A 22,587-nucleotide genomic window follows, 5' to 3' on the forward strand; every position below is an offset into this window, starting at 1 on the left:
TCTTCTTAGCCGCTGCGGTTTCATTGCCTTATACCGATTTCATACCTAAGGCATAGCCAAATAGCTTAACTGTTCTAATTTCTGACAATTACGATTTTTTGGAAAAATTTAATTTAGGATTGGATTACTAAAGATAAATGACCCTTGAGGTTCTCAAAAAGCAACGAAGTTGCTTGCTATTCAGGATTTTGAGACCTTCGGGAACTGGGCTAATCCTGTAGTCTGAAGACTGCTTCACGGAACTCTGTGTTCATTCGGTCTAGAAAGTCACTAAGGAGAGGACTTGTGAATTGGAGTCTCGGTAAATCTGGCTTCACTAGAAGCTGCTGTAATAGCTGGTCTCCTAGCACGATCCCATACCCTAATACACAATCTTCCCCTGATGAAATCCTGACGGGTGGTTTTAATTATTTTTTTTTTGTTACAGGTAACTTCAAATTTATTACTTCAAATGTTTAACAAAAGTCGAACTTTTCATTTCGAAAATGAAAGACAACTTCTCTGGTAAGTTGGATGTACATGAAACATATTTGATGATTAATAATATCGGGCTATGGTTCGGGTTATTACTCAGTAATGCACAGGTCTAAGCGTACAGAACTTTAAATAAAACATTCTATCGATCGGTTGTATACGGATTTTCGATCTATGCTTTCAGTATACTGCATAACTAGCCTAAAAAAACTTGATAGGATATTAAAGTAAAATAATTGATACCAAAATCAAGGACGTTCTATGTTGAGTTAATTAATGAAACTTCAGCTTTATATCTTAGAAGCCTATCACTAAATTTTACATATTTAAATTCAGGAGATATTTGTATTTAGGAAACCGTCATGACTAATTTTAAAAATAGAGATTATGTGGTGATAGGAACAGGAACACCTATTGGCTCTTTAAAAATTCGTTTCAGGAACCATTGTAAATTGCAACCTTATTTTGTACCTTTTTTGATACAAAATTTAAGCAAATATTTGACCTATGCGTCTGATCTAGTGGCAATTTATTTTAATAGCTAGTCTTAAGGCCCACATTTATTGAAAAAATATGTCAGATTCATTAAGGGAATATGAGAAAAATAAGAAGTCTATGAAGCTAGAGTATGTACGAAGCCGCAAAGACCTTCCCTATATCATATTTATCTAATTTTACTTAATCATTCAAGACATTGGTCATAAATTCATTATTATAATTGATCTCTTACTAAATGAATCAATATTTTCATTAAAACTTATTACCCCCCATATGACTCGATAATTTGTTTTCCATTTGATAAACAAAATTGCAGACGTTCAAAAGGAATATTGACAAATCTTTGATCTGTAGAATTTATTCTCTTCATACAAATCTACTCTTTGGTTTTCTTAAGAATTTTTGACTGAGCTTTTTGACTTTTTAAAGATTTTAAACAAAAGTATCCTTAAATATCATATGGTGATAAAAATAGGGCAGAAGCCATATGGATGAATCCAAGATCTAATAAATAAAGTTAAGATTTAATACAGTAGGGGAAAGTGCTCTCCCTTCGAACGTTCATGCCTTCGAAAAATGTGGATTTCTTTTGTTTTTCGTAAGAGATTTACACTAAATTATCACAGAACTATCAACAATTGATGATAAGCCAACTAATATTTAATAGAAATATGTAAACCTCTTAGCAAAAATAAAAGAAAATTCACATTATTCGAAGGCATGAACGTTCGAAGGGAGAGTACTTTCCCCTAATCAGTTTTAGAATTCCAACTGAAACTGTTTTAAAATTTGTATTTTAAATATTATCCATAAGTAATTAAATAATGCAATATTTAAATTTATTTAGTTCTTTTGCGTTTCTGATTGGCTGAAGCTTTAAATTCTTTCAAACACCAGATAATCACAAAGTCGGTCTAAAATATTTAAAAGGAAATATTTAATTTTATGACATGTTCTATCTAACTATTCTATCTGTTATTCGATTCTATTGTTGTTCAATCTATCGTTTAGATTCTCTTTCATATTGTTGACTACTTTATTGAAATATTTCATTTCATTTAAAGTATATTTAGAACAATAATTAAGACTGACGAACAGGCAGCGATTTTGAAGTAATTTTTGTTGATAGGAATTTGTTTAACAGTTTTTAAAAAATGAATTAACTTTTAGTTAGGATAGATGAGGTTGATAAATTTTAAATTAACACATTTTTGAAACAAAAATTAGCAAAAGTCGATGGATTTCTTTAAAGCTAAAGCTTAAAAATGAACAAAAACAACTTTTTATCAAACGATTTACCACCGTGCATAACATACCAACTTTTAAAGCTCCCCTCAGTGCCATTTTCCTGATAAAATCGAGTTAGATTTTCTCCATGGCAAGAGCTCTGGGTGATCTGCTGAAGAAGTACCTCATATTTTATTGGCCACCCTTCCCCCATGCAGTTCCGTAATCTCCACCATTCATCTCTCTAATGGAAATTTCGCGCAGGAAAGCTCGGAAATGTGAATGGGGAATCGTTAGAGATATCAGTTTGGAAAATGTTTTATTTTCTCCTCGTTTTATGTGATTAATACCTTCTTAACCTACTTCTATCGTTATTTAGTTAATCAACTGAAAATAGAAGAAACCGCGATTGGGAAACATATATGGGAATGGGACTGGGGGCACACAACCTGATGGAATAGGAAGGCAAATAAAACTGAAAATAGCTTAAACACGAAATTTACCATCATAGCGTGATTGTGGTTAATAAAGAAAATAATTGTCACGACAATAAACAAAGCAAATACTCTGTCTCTTCGTGCTCTTTGCATTTAAAAGGTATAATGTTAGATGGGTTTTATGTAAGAAAGCGAGATTACAAGACGTCTCCTGCTAATTTGATATTTCCATTAGAAATTCGTTGGAAGGTTTTGGATATGATTTTGACCTTTTTTGTATTAAATGAAGCATTTAGAAATATTGCAGAAATTTAAACGTCTCACAAAGCTATTTTCTTCATTCATTAGACGTCTGGGTAAATTTTATTTATTTATGTTTTTTTTTAAATAAAACGGAAAGCAGTATTTGAAAAATTTTCACAATGTTGCAATTAAAACAAGAATAAGTCATAAAGATAGCCCTCAGTTGAAGGTAGTCTGCGAGGTGAATATCTGCAATTAGGGGGAAAAATTAATATAATTTACAAGCAGACGTGCAAACCGTTGATAATGACTCGTTGAATCCTTTCCCTTTGCACGTGGTTTCTCCACCATGAATTCCCTCAAGATGGACTCTAATAACTTGCAGTCGCACGAATGGTATGTTTAAGCACAATAAGTGACTCAATTCATATCCTAACTCATATTTGTAATTTCTGTGAACAAGGGTTGATAAGTGATATGTACTGTACTACACCTAGTATTTTTACAATTTTTGAGCCAACAGTATAAGATCCCGGGGGAGATATTAAAGGAATAACATGTATAATACTTTCTTTTAATATTTCTTCCGCACTTTCAGCGCTTCCTCTGCCATTTTACAATATGTGTGAAAAAAAATCGAATGAGCACGTTTGGGGGCTTTTGAAATTCATCCCAATTGTACTGATAACCTCGAAACTGTTCCCTAATGGTTGGTTTCTGAGATAAAATCCTTGTACTATCTGTTATAATACCCCAAGTGTGTCTTGGCTAAAATAGAAATTGCCCCAGTTTTATATTTTATGTTGTAGGAGATATCGGGGCAGAATTAGCCACGTATAGTGTTAGATAGTTGGATGTTATATCGTATAATAGAATGAATATTGAGGAAACCACTATTTATTCTAAGTAAATACCTCTCGTCCTATTTATTGAAATATTTATCAGGCTGATACAAACCCTTTTCTACAAATTATAGGCAATGAAAAATATCATTTGCTGGCTAATTCAGCCCCGGTCTCCCCTATTGTATTCAAAAATTTATTCCAAAACCAAATCAATTGGTTTTTCTAAGGAAAGCGTCAGCAATACCAAGTATTTCTTAATAAAGTGTAAGCCCTGATGGGGCTCACCTAAATAAAATTACAAACTTATAGAGGGAAAATTGGGAACTGAGGTTGCGTCTCTTATTTCAACTTCCTGATAGTGACCTGTCCATGGCAACCGATGCTCACTCACTGAAGTACTGATATTAATTGCCATAAGCAACAGGAGCGCTGTATAACAACTTTCATCACCTACCTTGGAATGGTAGGGGTTGGGCGTGTGGAGGAAATAAAGGATTTGGATTGGTGGGATACAGTTGTCGACAGGGTTGACATGTGTCGAATAGGCTGTACGCTCTACAGAAGCATTAGATTTTGAAATATAATATCAACAAGGAGTCTTGGAGTACCCAATATGTCTAAGTAGTTGAAATTTGAAATATTCTCTAAATCAGGAGTGAGCAAAAACCGTTTGAAATCGAATAAACGTCAAAATAAGTTTGTCCAGGTAGCACTTACCAATTGATGTAAAATTTTCATTTGACGTTTGTTCGGTTTCAGACGGTTCCTGCTCACCTTTGTTCTAAATGAAGGAAAACTTTAAAAGTTATGGATTAATTTCAATTAAAGCTCGCTGAAATTCCCATTCTAAGTAAAAATACACCATTTCATATTCACTATTCGCCCCTTCCATATCTTCTCTAGGTCATATATAAAAATTAAAGAGGAAATTATAGTTACAAAAGGCCAGGAACGAAAAGTCTCACAATAAATGCTAAAGTGGCCAATTAATCATCTTTCTCTCTTTTTTTTTCGGCTCGAATTCCGTTTGAGGTGAAAATGGTCAGGGAAAAGGAAGCAAAAGAAGGGTATCTTGAGGTGGTCCTCTCTTCCAGTATGATATATTAAAATTACTTTTTTCTCGCAACTCCCCTCTCGACACTTTCATTAACAGCCCCAGAAATATGATGGCGAACGAGTCCAGTGGCCAGGAGAATTTTAAAAGCAAAATGGGTTGAAACGAGATGGCGAGAATCTCAACAATTCCTCTGCCATTGCATTTAATGGATTGTAATAATTATTTGTGAATTCAACACCTGTTCCCTCACACCAAAGAGGTGTGAGTTTGGGGTATGCCTGGCATTGCAAGATTATTCTGTTGAAAAACTTTGATGTTACAACCACTTTTGCATTGTTTCCAATTTTCTCTCACAATGAAAAATTTTTGTACATTTCCATTGTATTGTCAACTATGTTTCTCCTGCCAAACAGGACAGATAAAATTTTTCCTTCAGCATGCAGTTGAAAAAAAAAAGATCTGGCGAATTTTTTCCTCGTCTTGTCAGCAATTTACTTGGAATCTGCATTTTTCTCCCCATACAGAATGCTTCAGTCTTAGCTCATCGACAAAAAAATAAAAAAAAAGCCTTTGAGTAAAGGAATTGCTTTGAGATTATTTTATGCAATTTGCTTCAAGAAACCTTTGAAGATACGCTATAATGTGCCCTTAGAGTCAAGATGAAACGGTAGTGCATCAAAATGGAATAATTTTCAAAGTTTATTAAAAATTAAATTTATCATGGAAATGGATTTTTTTTGTAAGTTTTAATAGTGTGGAACAATGTGGATAAAATATTAAATTATGATGAGGATTGTTTAGAAAATTCCTTTTTGTATTAGGTAAGATTCATAACGATCTCTGTATTAAAAAGGATTATCAATTCTGAATTAAAAATAGCGCGATCTTGGAGACTGATCGCGCAATCAGTGCGATCTTAGAGGCAGATCGGCGCGATCCACCGATCTGCCACTTACGGTTCACTCTCTAATCATACTTGTTCACCCCCTAGTATTATGCCAGACTTAAAAAAAACATACAGTATCTAAACATCGATGGCTCTATCTGAAGACTCGACTCTAAAGATTTATCTAAGACTATAAGATTTATATTTAATTTTTTACGTCTAGTTTTATTTTGATTCCATTCTGAGGGTTTAATCCAAGAACGTCTTGTCTAAGCCCTCCAAGTTTTGTCTGCTAGGCCTCAAGTTGAAGCCTAGTTCCATATTGTTATGTACTGGACATAGCTACGACTTAAGCCTAGGTACGGCTTAACGTAATTCATAATGATTAGATTACATTTCCATCACATTCTGACCGATCTGTCTTGCGGTTTAAACCAAGAAACGACTTCGGAGGAAGTGGGCCACCTTTAAAATTGGGATTTTTCTCCTAAGTTTAAGTGGAACTGAGCCATATCATAAGCAATTTAGCTTCTCAATCTGTTTGTGCACCTAAATTAATATCACGATAAGGTTTAATTTTATTCAAAAATGAGTGAAAATCCCAATTTTAAAGGTGTCCCACTTTCCCCTAGTTAGTTTAATCAATTATTAAGGGAATTTAGTTTAATCAATATTTTGATCATAATTACGTTAAGCCGTCTCTCGGCTTAAGTCGTAAGTTCAGCATATTACACTGAAAAAAGTTATAAAATTATGAACAAAAATTTTACATTATTACGAGTTTCGAAGTTCCGCCACAATAATCGTCGTTGCATCAATTTTCTTTAAAATTTGTATAAATTAGAAAGATTAAACTAGTTAGCAATAAAGCGAACTTTAGGCCACAGGTTTACCCATATCACAACTCTTGTAACTTCTAAATAAGCAAGATTTTTGGGTAAATTTAGTCTTATGCCGGCTTCAGTCTGCAGGTTTATCCCAGTTACCGAAGGTCTCAAAAATCTTAATAACAATCAATTTTATTGATTTTTCAAATTGTAATGAATCATTTTCTCTTAAAATTCAAACCTAAACTACGATTTCCTAAAAAAAATCATGCTTGATGAGGAATAAGAGGAGTTAAACCAGATAGCAAAGCCTTAGGTCTGAAGTCCGTATTAGGATTGTATATTCAGAACAATTAGGGTAAGACATTTTTGGAATTACTTTTTGTTTATCCTTTTGGACCTACAGTAATTGAGGTAATCTTTTAGTTTAACGGTCTGGATTAGATTTTTAATTAAACAAAAAATTTCTTAAACAGGAAATTTTTAAAAATACGTAAAATGTACAATGATTAAACTATTGTGAAAAAAGTTTTTTTTTTAATTTAATAAGAAATATTTGTCAAAATAATATTCGTTTTACGGAATATGGAAATGTTTTTTTTTTTTAAATCGGAGGCTAGCTGGATCTTGTTAAAAGTTTGTCAGAAGAATGTTTCTCCATATCGCTCCTTGGAAATTACAAGGGGCCAACTCATTTTTTGGCGATTTTGAGATTTTAATGCACTTAGAAAGAGAATTTAATAAATTATCAGATGATAAAAGTCATTAAATTTCGTTATTAGAAAAATTTATCACAATTTTAATCTTTATAATTACTTGCTTAATTTTGTTTAAAGTTACGGCGCACAAAATAGATTTGTCGTTCAAATTATTGTGCAACAAGGGACTATCTCAAGCAAGTTAATCCCTTGTCATTCTAATTTTAGGAAAATTTGCGCATTATTTAGAATGACAAGGGGCTAACTCATAAAAAACATATTTTAAAAGGTAAAAATATGTATGTTTCGATGTTTATATTATTGCTCATAAATAGAAAAAAGAAATAAATTGTTTTTGTTCAGTCATTGAATTGAGATAATTATTTACACAAAGTTAAATCTTTCATGCTGTCTCCTGAAAAATGTCTGAAAGTGAGTTGACTCCTTGTAATTTCCAAGGAGCGATATGAAATAAGAAAAAAATTGTCAAATTGGTAATTGATCCGTTTTTTCGCTTAAGAAAACCGTTTTCAAAGTATAGCGTAAGTGTGCCAAATTTCGGTATAGTTGCATGCAAGCGACAAAGTATCAACTTTGAAATGTAATACTTTTAATAAAAATTGAATATTTTTGTTACTCTTTTAAAATTAGTGTTGCTTGGAACCTTGGAGACTGTTTATCATCTTTATTTTCTCTAAAATCATTCTTAATACATTTTAAAATGAATAAAAATGTAGACATAGCATTGGTGGTCTATTTCGGCCACCTTCATGCTCATAGTTGCTTGCCCTTCCAGAATTCTTTCAATGTCTTTTTCAAATCATCTTGTTTGTCGAAGCGATATTTTTTGTCATTTTTTTGCATTGTACAATCTCTAGAGAATGCAAAAACTAAAAATTAATGGAAATTCGAGGAACAAAAAATATGGCCGAAATTGCAAGCTTGCCGGAATTTCGCACACTTACCCTACGTTAGATTTATATTGCTTATTTTAAGTTTTCTATTGATATTGCAAAATTTTCTAAGAAAAAGATAAGGATTTTAATGAGTAAAATGAATGTGACAAATACTTAAATATATTTTAAGTATTTAAAAATAACGAGAAAGGTTAAATTTATTTTTATATATCCCTATGATAAGGCTTTTCATTATTTAGCCAATAACATGATCTTAAATGATTGCATCAAGTTATGTCCTTGGCAATCTATATGCCTCTTGGCAAAACAGAGGCATCCTATCTAAATCTGAACTGAACACTCAGTTGAACATGTGACAAAGGAGGAGCAATTGAGAGATTTGCGATTTAAATACCACAATCGTCCGTTGTCACCTTCAGCTGAACAATTTGGTGTATGCCCAAGACGTTCCGTACGTTCCTCAGCTATGCTCGTGTTTGATGATGAACCGGCCATGAGTGATTCTGATCAGCTGAAGGTATCCCCATTGCCAATTTAAGCCACCTTATAATGGACAAATTATGTATGGCTGGACAATTGTGGCCGAAGGAGGTATTTCAACGTTGTGCCTTGTCTTTGCCGGCCACAATGACGATTTAATGTGTAGTCGGTGAGAGAATTATTGCATCTCTCGACCCACAAATGCACACGCACTTCATGGGTACTTCGGGTACTTCTTGCTTGGTTGTGGAACAGCTGGTGAAATTCAATGACTACCATATTGGGGAAGTATCGGGAGAGTGTCTATGTCTATATGAAGTTCTCTATGGATGGGCACTCTTTCCCATTGTCAGACTGCCACTGGCTTTTATGACCACGGAAATCTTGCGTGGGAAATCAGGGAGAGAGCTCTTAAATCACCAACTGATGAGTTCGGGATGAGAATTTGAATAAGGTTGTGCGGATGGAAGCAGCGTGACCAAAAGTGGCTTTGGGGAAAGTTCACTCACTAATCTACAATGCACATCTAGGCCAATTATTCCGCAAATGGCTATATTTTTTACAATTGTTTCTATAAGAATGCTTTTTTGTCATAGAAGATTGGTTTAACTTAATATAAGTTAGTCTATTGTGAAGAAAAATTGCGATTTTTTGGGGTATACCATTTATTGCTTAAAGGCTTAAAGGCTTCGCACATATACTACTCTTGATTTTCTTGAAAAAAAAAATGGTTTTTGTAAAATTGCAAAACCTTAATTTTTTATGAAGAAATATTTTGCAAATACAACAAACTTCAGGATTGTTATAAGTGTATCACTAGTTCAAGTATTCGGTTAACTTTTGTTATATTTAAAGTATTTTTATAAATATATTTTTTTCTGAATCATATGACATTCCCCTCAAATTTACTGTCTTGTCGGCAAAACCTTTTAAGCCCTTATGCATAAAAAAGCAAAATTAAAATATTTTCTCTATTTTCTGCAAAACTATGGAATATCCCAAGGATTCTTGAGAAATTACTGTAAAGAAAAACGGTTAAATATCTAAAGTGCAACCCCACGAATGAGTGTAAATGCAGCAAATTGGATGGAAAAGTGCATTCAAGAGGAATTATCAGAATACCGCGCGGTTTTTATTCAGTCAATTTAGCTTAACCACGGAAAGAATATTTATTTTAATTCCGAACGTCCATCCAAAGTGTCATTATCATCATCATCATAACTTGCCCAAGAAAGAAAAAAAACGTAAAGAAATCGCGCTATACCACCTCTAATTCACAAACATTTTTCTTCCTTTGCGTGGCTTCTTTTGATGGAATTTTAGTGGCAGCATTTACAGCAATTAATTCTCCTTCTGCTGCTTCCCTTCTCAATGGGTGATGGCAATAAATTTCCCATATGAGACTGCATATGAGGCAGAAATTGTAAAAAAAATATATATTTTTCATCAAATTTACGATATCATATGAGCATTCCGTCAAAATGTTCTCAAATCTTCTCCCTTTTAAGCCATCCATGGGCTCTTATAAAGCCCCCCTTCCGAAAGACATGTTTTCATGGAGGAGGAAGATTTTTAAGAGGCTTCAAGACGACGTTCTAATTGATTTTTTAGTGTCTCACGCTTTTTCTTTCCGTGGTTTTTTTCCTGTCTTCATTGAAATACTTTAAGATTTTTTATTTATTTATTTAAGAGTGCCATTAAGAGAAGTGCTATTTCTGGAGAAAATATTTTACAGCATCAAATGTTGTGGTGAGAATGGCATAGAGAAGACATTGCCTACATAGAATTAAATTGTTTTATGTAATAATTTAATTGGGCATCATTTGATCGGCACTTCTTGCACTCGTTCTTCGGTCATCACCAAAGAGGTTTACAAGGGGCTAACAGCTTTTTCATTGGGTGCTTATCGTTTATTATAGAAAGTTGCTGTAAATGGTTTAAGCCAAGGGACAGATAACACTGGTAACTTTAGAGAATTATAAGCAATAAAATCAGGGCTTTGAACTTTGATTTTTTGAAATCAGAAATCAGATTTATCAATAAAAAATATGATGTTAATTTTTGTGTATGGGAATTTAATTAAGCTTTAGAATTGGTCAAGGAGAAGTGAGACATCTTTGAATTGCGGCAGCCTTATAGCTGTACCTTTTCCTCATATTTTTAAATGAAACTGAGTCTCATCACCATACAATTCAGGTTTACAATTGGCTTGTGGAGCTAAATCATTTCATGGTACGAGTAAGGTCCAGTTCGATTTACAAATTGGAGAAGAAAGCTCAATTTTAGAGCTGCCCCAATTTAAAGGTTCCCTACTTTCCCCTATATTTTGCAAATACTTTGGTGAAAAAATATTTTGGTGATTGAGATCATAATCGTTTTTAAAAGGTCTGTTTCCATCCCAAAGTTATGCTTAAATACAAAATTGATTAGGGTGGAGTCTACACTTATGGATGTTATACACTTATGGACAGCGTCCAAAAATCTTAAGTTCTTACCTAAAACAGATTTCGAAAAATCATAAAAACATTAGTTTATAATGTAATTAACAATTTGTGTATGTTTTCGAAATCAGTTTCATGTAACAACTTAAGATTTTTGCAAGCTGTCCATAAGTGTATAACATTCATAAGTGTAGGCTCCACCCTACAATACCATTGGTCAAAAAGTAGTTCTCGCAATCAAATGCGCAAAGTTGGAAAAAGTCGCCAATTTGCTGCTGTTAATTGGCAAATCAGCATATCGGCAGCAGAACATAGATTGACAGACTAACATGCAAGCTTCTTTGCAAGAAATCGTCAGATCGGCATGGATGTTCCCAAAAATTGGCACATCGGCGCGATTTTCCAAAAAATTGGCCGATCTGCACTTTATTATGCAGTGAACGATTAAATTATCTACATGATCATGATTAATTATAATTTTTAAATGGATGCAATTTGAAGCCTTTTAATGCGAAAAAGTCCTTAATGCTCTAACTGATTCGAACCCAGAACACTTGCATAATGAAGCAAGAGCTTTACGACTTAACGAATCTGCAAAAAATTGATCAGTTTAATGCTAAACCACTGTCATCTACGACTCATACAAATAGTCAGAAGACACAGACTTCTATCCAATAACGTATTCTTAAGCAATTATCAACCCCTAAAGATTTTAACAACTTCTATGCAAAATCCGCGACAGAGGTGCAACGGTTGAGTGATGGTCTCGTCACACCAGATTCCATTGCGGCTATTTTTAATGGTCGAGATTGTTGCACCTTGCGGGCAGTTTTTTTCTCGCGGATTCACCGATTTAAATGAGAGTAATTCTCCTTGTCTCACCAGAGTGTGGACCCATGGAATTTTTGCTCAATCACTCCAGTGAACTTTCAGCTGAATCTTCTGTATATTTTCCTGCCCATCAACTTCTTCCTATCTCTCGTCATTTCTTTTTGCCACTCACCGATGTTGGACCTCTCTTGTTCATCCCAAAAGGAATCCCACCAATTGCATCCTCCTGAGCAATTTTCTCTTGGCTGGACCGTCATAAAAATAATTAAAGCAAATTGACAGACACGCTAATTTCACCTGTAATTATCGTACAATATGTTATTAATTTCTGCACAAGGGCCAGAACACGTTGGTATAACATTTGATGTGTCGTCTTGGAGAGGAATACAAGATGGGGCATGGCTAGGTAACGACAACAAAAACGTAATACATGGATATCACTGAGAAAGATTCCTTTTAATGTGCATGTACCAAGACACCAGAGAGAATTAAATGGAAAAGGCAATCATTGATGAGGAGGAAGAACTCATGGGAGCAGAAGAAGCACCATCGGATAAACATTACATGTAAATCAATGAGGATTTAGCTGGACGTGCAAGAGGCGTCGTAAATGGCAGAGTAGAATGGCCTTTTCTAAGAATACTGAATGAGAAGTGGGTTGGTTTGTTGATTGCTTAGCATTTATTATTGATCTTTCTGCCGATTTTATCGACGATTTGTCAACCCAAGCACCAATAAAATATATTATATTGCCGATTCCATTAGAAATTAAGTTATTAAATTTCAGTACACTAGTACCTGAAGTACATTACAAAATATTGGCAACTACTAGCGAAATGATATTTAAAATAACTGCCAATTGCTGTGAGTTTTCCTAGATAGAGCACTCGTCTAGTTAACGAGAGGTCTCCAGTTCAATTCTGGGTGATGGCAGGATTTTTTCCAATGTGCCCTGTGAGAAAAAACTGGATGATTTGAGTGTCACTTGCTCTGATTAACGATTCTCTGTACGAAAAAAAACGTTCGCAAAATTATCACAATTTCCTATTTCTGTTACAGGCGATTTACTATTTTATTAACCGAATAATTTCTAAGTAAGTTCAACAATATCACTATCAATTATTGAAATTTGATAAAGTTCAGTGACGATTTCTTGCGTCAAATAGCTATTACGTTGACTGTCAATTTTGACACCCATTGCTGTCATTCTCATTGTGGCTGTCATTTCAATCAATTCTATTCTATGACTTGTAGTGCCGATTTATCAATTTTCTATGACGATTTCTCCTAACATCTATAGCAATTCGTAGGTAGCATTCATTTACTTTTGCGTTTTTTCTGAAAATAATATTGACAATACCAATATTGCAATCTTGTCTGTCGATTTTTGCGATTTCTGCCGATTTTAGTAGGAAGTCTATTCTACCATTTGTAACTCTTATTTTTCTGTTAATGAATATTTCCGATTTTTAACAAGTTATGATCTAATTTTTAAGCAATTTCTTTGAGTAGAAAAATTCATTGTCAAGTTCGCAAATTTTTGTGACGATTTCTGCCGATTTCTGCCAATGACGTTAGTTATTCAATATCAATTATCAAATTTCAACGTTTTGTAGAGTCTGGGATGGACCCTTCCAAAAATAATCAAAAGAAATCACTTAAAACATTTCCTGTTCATGTAGTTTCGGTGTCAAATCGAAAATATCACTTTACTACGGTAATAAAATACAAAAAGCCAATCAGTTGTAGAGGGATTTGGCGTCAGTGATGAAGAAGAAAAATCTCATCTAATGCGCACCATGAGTTAACTGTGTGACTATCTCGTCCATGTCACAAGGTAATTATTAAAATAATATATCCTGTTTGCATTTAGCTGTCATTCCACTCTAAAATATTTATTTTTAACAAGTCACCTCGTGCATCTTGAGATCTCTCTCACTATGATGCTGTCTAGGGAGAGGAGAAGACCTTCCCATTGAGATGAACCCAAAGTCATTTACATGTTGAATAGGGAAAACGGTTGGAAAATTGTTGTGTAAATAGAAAGATGGAAAAAAAGGGAATTACCATGCACGAAAATGTCGCGCTTCATGGTAATTAAGTTTTATTTTTTGAGCAAAAATAACGCTTTCATGGATTTCAACTCTCGCCCCATATCGTTCGGGAGGTACCCTTCGGCATATTAAAAAAATGTGTTGGCTCCTTTTTTTTTGTATTTCGAGGGGAGCCAAAAATGAGCACATACATCTCATACTACCCCCACAGTTCTGATGATGATCCAGAGGGGCAGACTCCCCCCTAGAAACACAGAATGAGGCAGTTGAGCGGCAATCAACTCAGGGGGACGTCTTTTAAAATGAGCTCCAAAATTACAATAAGCTTGTTTTAGCTTATGCGAGCTGAGATTTTGCATTGAAAATTCAATTTTGTAACTCAACACGAACGATTTAGCAACCGATTTAGCAATTTGATGAATTTTACAGAAGGATTTTTATTAATAAGTAAAAAAAATTGATAAAATATTTTGAAATAATGCACATGATATTCCAGAAAAATATAAAATTGATCATAAAATTCTAAAATCCATTCAAATCATTTCTAAAAGGTCAAGATGGTTCATAATTTTTCTACTTTTCCTTTGCCAAGAATATTTAATTATTTTATGGTTTTAAAACTTTACGTTGTACGAAAAAATTTACAATTACAATTACAATTAGAATTTAGTATGTAAAAGGATAGTAAAAACAGTTTTAAATAAGCGTATATCATATCAAATGCTATGGAACCAAATTAGTAGAAAAGTTTTCGAAATATCATGTCAAATAGTAAACGAAATAGTAAAAATCGGTTTTTTAATCTGTCATCATGATGAATTTTAAAAATTGTTGAGTTATCCCTCTCTGGATTTTACAAAAAAAGCAAAATTTGCGAAGGAAGAGAATATTGAAAACAATATAAATATTTTTTCTATAGGATAAATTAAGCTAATTCAAAACCTGCTCCAAATGGAAATCTTTCGCTACTCCAAATGGAAACGTCATTGTTTTCATGATAAATACAGTAATAAATTTCTATATTTATATATTGTCTATACCTCAGTTTCATTATTTAGTTAATTTTGCTCCAAATAAAGCGAAAAGCCATTCATATTTACAAATTTTAATTAGTTAATTTCTCAGAAAAAATAAAAGTGTACCTTTTCACCATCGAATTTTTTATCTATCGACCATGTTTTCCAATGAAAAACACAATGAAATGATTGTTGTTTATTCGTTTTGTTTTAAATTTATGTCATATTTCTGGCTAATTTTAGTTAAATTGAGTGCTAATCTTTATTGTTAACGGTACGTGAAGTTTTCAAATGAAATAATTGCACTGAAAATTGCAAATTGACTGCAAATGCTTCAATAGGAAACCCCAGAAATATGATTTTTTTGGAGAGATTTTCTTATTGTTTTAGATGGTAAAGAAGAAAAGATCAGGAATAAGAATAAATCCTGCACTCAAGAGCAACTCAAAAAGGTTTTGGAAGCCTTTCGTCGCGGTTTGACTCTTTGTCTCCAATTAGAAACTTTCCCTTGTCTCCATTTGGATTAATATGTTTCCAATAGAAGCATTTTACGCTCGCGTATTTTTCTTTTATTTAAGAAGTTTTCAAATTATATCTAAAGAATTTTCGCTAAACAGTTAACATTCCAGAAGAGTCAAGGAGCAAATTGATGTAATTCTCTTCAGAAAAAAATATGAACTTAATGTGTTGAATCTTCTGTCAAAGTTAAAGCGTCTGGAAATGCTTTTGAATTAGGACATTTATTCTACGGTTTTGGTTTTATGGATTCTTAATCACGGAACGGTTTTTCAAAGGGCACGGAGTAGCCTACAATGCTACAACTGAAATATACTCGTACGTCATTTTATAAAATGAAACCAAAATTTTGGTTACATTGAGTTCTTTTTCTTTTATGGCCTCTACAGACTAAAGAAATTTATGTACATATCGTAGAGTTTCTCCTACAGAAGCGTAAGAAATTTGCTTCAATATGGACATACATTTCTCTAATGTGTAGAGGCTATAGAGGCAATTATTTCCATGGGGTTATTCTTATAACATTGTGCATCCAAATTAATTGCGTATTCCGCTAGGGGGCGCTGCATCTTAGCAAAGAGATGTATCATAAATTAATATTACTTCGTTTATATATAATCTGTAAATTTATTTATAATTTTTGAAAAATATATTTTTTAAAGAAAGTGTTGAAATGGGTATCTGTTTTCTGTTTAAAGTCAAAAGTATATATTATATATTTTTTAAATTTCATATCTCTATTATTTTTCTAGATCTCATTCAAATTTAATGCTGTCCAAAAAGTTCGTCAGAGTTTTCTAAAATAAAGTTAAATCAATGCTTATCGTGATCATTAGGGGAAAGTGGGGCACCTTTGAGATTGGGATTTTTTACCTATTTTTAAGTAAAATTAAGCCTTACCGTATTGTAATTTAAGCGTACAAACAGATTGAGAAGCTAAATTACATTATGATATGACTCAGTTTCTCTTAAATATTGGTGAAAAATTCGAATTTCAAAGGTGCCCCACTTCCCCCTAGACCTCTGGTTCTGTGATATAAGCGCCCCAGGTTCAAATTCCTCTTAAGTCACCATAAATTGTTATTATGCACCTATAAACACCCTGTAAATATGAGCTCGATCTAAGATTATTTACAAAACTGTATCATTGCTAAAGCTGTGATTATGAAAAAGCGTTTCTGAATTTATTTTTAATAATTCCAGTTCAACTGGGCCATATTCTATGTTTACGCTAAAAAAAAACATCCAGAAAGTAAGGTTTGTTAATGCCATGGTAAAAAGTAGAAAATGTATGATGACATTTGCATATAACGGCAGTGAAATATTTAATTTAGCACTGTGCGGCTTCCTCTGGAAGATGCAGGGGTGTGGTGGAGTGTTGTGGGGTAGAATTTTAAGAAATATCTTTAGCCCAACATGGTAGATAATGAATTTTGACAGAAGCAATTTCCACATTTTGCAATTTGACGCAGATTTTCACTTACAATATGTATCTTCTCGCGCCTTTCCATCCCGGTTTCACGCTCATCTACACAACATGTCAGTGTTGGAACTAATTAAATTTCATACAAGTTAAACGTGTGAAAAAGTTGTGTGGTGCATAAGCCAATGCAACATTGAATGCAAAATCCCCGGGATGACTAATTTGCACAATTGATGCTACAACATTCAACCCACAAAAATCAAGAATAAATTGTTCACTGCAGCTAGAATTCATTTTACTCATTTTTCACTCTTCAACGCACCAACTGACAAATTATTTTTAATTATGCTGATTTGTCTAAGTTTCCGTGGTAAATTTGTCACCCGCAGGATCTTCGAGATGCATTCTGACACCCTCCAACGAGAGGAAATGTCTTGTGACAACATTCGAACATGGTGCAAATTGCACAAGAAAATGTTGACAAAGAAATACTTTTTCATGACGTTTTTTTTTATCTTCTGGCAGTGCCTTGAAATTCTTCCCGGCCTGTCTGTTTATTAATGCATTATCACAGTTCATACAGCACGCAATGTAAATTGAGGCTGTAACCTTCTGAACTCTTCCAACTTTGGCGCCCATTCATCATTCACTCTCTCAAAAATGCCTCAAGTTGTTAGAAGCATTCTGGAAAGGCAGAAGAAAACAAAGATCCGTTGCAAAATTGAATACAAATAAGAATTTTTTGGGCTGAATAAAGTTTGCAACACACCATAACGAGCGGTCGTTGCAACGGTCATTCGAGTTAAGGTTGGAAACAGACTTACAATGTTTCAACTTCGATTTATTATTAATGTATTTAACCTTTTTTAGGGCTAAAAAACATTAAAGTTTTGAAAGCATGTTTAACAGATATAGAGGTTCAACACTTCCATATTTGAGTAATAGCGACCATCGCCGTCTTAATATTTGTATTTGTCATTTAAGATTGGTTAGTGTAAATTTTGATGAATTTTACTTGAAGACGAAGAGGATTTTAAAGACAAATTTAAAGAGTTATTGCTTAAAGAATAATCTTGGACTTGAGGTGAATAACTATTGTGTTACACTTATTCCATTATTTATTTCCTTTTACTGCTCGAAAATTTCCATTTTCCATCGCCCGGAGACCACTTTTGTCAAGAAATCTTCACGTTTCATGTGATTCCTGAGAAATGTCGTCACGCTGTTTGTCTGTCTGTCCGTCTGTCCGTCCGATTGTCGCCAGCTCTAGAGGCAAAACGGTTAGAGATAGCAACTTGGGACCTTCGGGGGACCCCCCCCATAAGTCAACCCAAGGATCGTTAACATGCCCCTCATTTGTCCCCCACTCCTCCCCTCCTGAACCAAAACCATATTTTCTGGGATTGCTCGAAAACGCGTTGTGCGATTTTTTTTTCATTTTTGAATATATTTTAGAGATTACCCAGATTTCATCCTTATGGTGTCTACACACTAGCAGCAATTTTCGTCAAAAATTGCCTTTTTTAAAAATTGTGACATTTCTGCTTACAAGAATAAGCGAAATTTTCTTTAAAAAGCCATTTTTAAAGAAATTTCTACTAGTGTGTAGAGGCATTTAGACGAAAATACCGTTGAATCATTCCTAATAACGGTTATTCAAGGTCAAAGGTGAAAAAGACAATAGAGAGCGCATTTATCAAGCGAATGGGGTCATATTTGGGCTCGTTGGAAAGGTCTTGGAATTTCCTAAAAAACTGAATCGGTTCCAATCGGTTCTGAACCTGTATTGAACTGGTTCATAGCCGATAACTAATTTTCATCCGAAAATCAATTCTATTTAATTTTAAAACAATTTTGGAGGATCTTTTGAATGATTTATGAATCGGTTTAAATCGGTTGAGAACCGGTGTATGATAAACGATGCGAAAATACTTTTAAGGTATAGCATCTAAGTCACGAGTTTAAGCATTTCGCAAAGCCTGTTTTTAGAACTATTAAACCGGTAAGCTCTTCGTTATTTTTCTACTATTTTTGTGATTAATAGAGTATAGTGCGACTCCAATAGTCAATAGATCTTGTATTTACAATTTTACTTATTTAAAGTTATTCTGAATTTTCAAATTGAAAGAAAAATACGTTAAATGGAGTATTTAGAAATCAATTGCCTTCGATTTATCGACGATTCACCCAAAATTTACTTCGATAAATTTTTGTCAATGTGTAAAAGGTTTTGATTAACAAAAAGCGGTTATTAAAGGACGAAAATTTAAGCGACTAGGGCTAATATGAAGACAGGACATTAATACTCCTTTCAGAAGCGTCAGTAGAAACGCAGCTTTCCAAAGTTAGTGGCATATTCCACGTCTTCTTAAACGGTTACAGTGCCATACATCGAACTAGGATAATTTCAGAAACTCAGCTTCAGAGCCTGGTTATAGCACATATTAAACTAATTCGTTCCATAACTCATTTTCTTTCATGGATCAAGGCATTTGGAGTGAATTTTTTTCAGAAAAAACAATTCAACAAAGAAACCAGAAATATTATTTATTTTTGCTTGCAAAGGAATAATTGGAAAACTGTGTATAAATTAATTAATAGCGGCATAGTTATTAGGACATTGAAATTTCTTATTGAATAAAATTATTTTACTTTTTTATCAATCTAAAATCTGATTATTAAAACACTTTCAGGCCGCAACCCTAGTAAATTTAATTTGTAAACGTACTCTAAAAATTCAGAAACAATGGCAATCCAATTGAAAATCCAGGTTTAAAATTAAGAAATTATGAATTTCTTTTAAAAACTCTGATTTATATGTTTTTTAAACAATTTTTTTACGCGGGAATCTATCAAGACCTCAATGCAACTTCATTGAAAAATGTGAAATTTGAAGACAAAAAGAACTTTATGGAATTAATAACAAGAATTTAAAAATAAATTAAAATGAAACAGGATTGATCTTTTGCTTTTTTAGCTCTAATCAGTTGAAAGACATTTGTATGTCACATATTAAAGAGTTTTAGCAATGACAAAAACTCTCAGCTGAAAACAAATTAAATATATTTGTAAAGTTTCTAAACTTAAATTTAAAACGACTAAACTGAACAACATTGAGAAATTGGCTAGTTTCCTCATCGTAAATCATTCAAAAATGCAATTTCCGCAATATTCTTGCAAATTTTAGGCTTTTAACGCCAAGTTGTGGCAATATGTGCCATGTGTGAGTTGTGTGCACATTTTGTTGTCACTTGGAGACCTTCTGGTGTGGAAACGGGTGCCAAGAGTTGGGCATCTTCCGTTGATGTCATTTTGTGGTAATTAGGCGAAAAGTCACGCTCAATTAAGATGCGTATATCTACTAGGCTGTATTTCAGAATTTCAGTGACTATGTGAGACACCCGAGAGAATGCAATATGATCCCAATGGGGATTTATGTACATGAGAGGTGCATGTTTATGAAGAAAAAAAAATGGCCAAAAATAGAGCATCAGACAAAGAAAGTGAGGGACCAATCAGTCAATATTGTACGTCTTTGGCTGACATTGTATATTTACACAGTTGATGTGCTCCACAGGCACTTTTTTTCGACGGGGACCACTGATATGTGTCAGAGACGTCTCCATTGAGGATTCGATGGAGTCGATTTTTTTTTGTGTACATACGGCTAATTTCGGTTTGGTGGCGTTGACGAAATAAAGCCATCTCCAGGCATTTCAGGAAGCCAGCATGGGGCGATTGACATGACAATGACGCGAAAGCATCACTATAAACCGATGATGTTCCTCTTATACGGTCCATCGAGCTGCCATGTCTATTTCTCATAATCAAGACGCCATGAAAAATGCTTTGATGCCAAATTTGGACAAATTGTTCAAAGTTGTTCTTGTGGGAGAACAAGGGAAGAAGTTTAACGTATAAGTTCATCAGAGAAAACAGCTTTCACATTTAAATATTTAATATTAATAATTTCAACGAAGATTTGTATATTCGATATTTATATTGCTAATTTGAAAGCCACTCAATGAGTCAAGTGATTGTCGCTCTATGATCCAAGTGATCAAGTTCGATCCAACTTTAAGTTACCAAAAACTTCTCTGGAATTAAAGGTGTTTCAATTGCATCCAGTACTTGTAGGAGAGACTGGGGTAAAAAGTCACAAATTGAAAATTTGAAAATTTAATATCTTCCGAGATAAAAGATATAGCGGCTTAAAATTTTTTCCATAGATGGCCTCCATAGACCTTCTTTAAAATCGTAAGTTTCTTAGAATTCGAACAAGGAATTCAGAAAATAAAAAGAATATTAAAATTTTTAGCCCTATTTTTCAAATGTTTTCCTTACAACAGCATTGGCCAAACGATTAGCAGTCTCTTATGTGTTTTTTCTAAAATAGCTTGAAATCGCTTTTCTCGCTCAGATATAGACAACTGTGTTTTAAAAAGTTGTAGATGAATAAATTTTCTATGAAAATATGTCACCTAGCTATTTTTTTTTTTAATTTACAGAAGCTCATAATAGAGCAAATCAAAATGTGATAATATCCCATACCTGGTACTATTTTCCCTAGCATTTTTGAGAATGGTCACAAAATTATCTTGTAGAAGAGAGCTCGATAAATGTATTTCCTTATAAAATAGAGGAAAATGACTTTCACAAAGTTGTAGAGCAGTAAATTTCTTAGAAAACTGCACTAATTAGAAATTTCTGGAGCGCTAGGGTAGCTTGTAAAGAAATAAAATACCCGTTTTGTTACTTTTTGACCCAGTCTCCCCTACTTTATGACGGTCATGGAACTGATAGCCCAATCCATATTTAAAAGATTTATAGAAATCCCGCTATCATGAAGGCCTAGTGCTTGGGATGCTTTGTCAGTACTATTATCATTATTATTAATAATAGCGCTGCATTGACCTTGTTACAGGAAGCTGTACGAAGTCAATTTCAAGTTCCAAGGAGATCCTAAATTCGCTTTATTCATTTTCACCTGTGCCTGCCCCGAGATCGATAGCTCTCTCTTTTTCGAAATATTTTATTATGGTTTCAAATCAATTTCGTACCGTAACCTGTTCGGAGGATAAAAGACTAATCTTTCGAGATATCAACTATATTGGTTTGTGGAGATCACCTCCCATAAGTCGATAATTTTATAAACTTTTCTTATTTATGGAATTCCCCATTTTTTTTTAATTTTCTCTAAATAACCTCTAAAACTGGTCTTTTACTATTTTTTGAAGGTCATTATACATTTCACTAATTTCGATTTCAGTTTTTCTGACACTTATTAAGTACCATAAGGTCATAAGGTTAATTTGATAAAGCGTTTGCTTTACGATGCTAGTGTTCGAATCTCCTTTAGTTTTAAAAAATATTTATTTAAATGCGTAAAGAGCAACCTTCAGTGAGTTGTACTAGAATTAATATACATGCCCGGGAAATAATAATTCCATCCATGTACAAAAAATAATTGCATACTGTTTAGGATAATTATTATAATTTTTAAAATATCTGAACTAGTTCTTTTTTTGTTTTTGCTAGGGTTTCCTTATTTTTATTTCATTTTTTTTTGGGTTTTTTTGTACAAGAAAGTCATTGACATGCCCCCAACTCAAGTGCACTCCCGCTGAAGCGAATAATTTTCTCGGTGTGTGAAAAATTTCCCTGGAGGTTAGTTGATGGCAAAGAGAAGATAGTGAAAACACTTGATTTCACACCAC

The 22,587-nt window shown here is 33.5% G+C and overlaps 1 protein-coding gene across 5 annotated transcripts in view; it reads left to right on the plus strand.

The window, feature by feature from the left end:
- The window catches only part of LOC129802325 (MOXD1 homolog 2), a 391,421-nt gene that overhangs the window by 258,428 nt on the left and 110,406 nt on the right, over nt 1-22,587 (plus strand). For 3 of the 5 annotated variants that reach the window (XM_055848052.1, XM_055848053.1, XM_055848055.1), the window contains exon 3: nt 428-504. The exons of the other annotated variants lie outside the window; for them this stretch is intronic. The gene's annotated coding sequence lies outside the window, so the exon portion shown is untranslated. The remainder of the gene's footprint in view (nt 1-427; nt 505-22,587) is intronic. 5 annotated transcript variants of the gene reach the window in all.

The sequence above is a fragment of the Phlebotomus papatasi genome, chromosome 2 (assembly GCF_024763615.1).
Source record: "Phlebotomus papatasi isolate M1 chromosome 2, Ppap_2.1, whole genome shotgun sequence".
NCBI lineage: Eukaryota > Metazoa > Arthropoda > Insecta > Diptera > Psychodidae > Phlebotomus > Phlebotomus papatasi.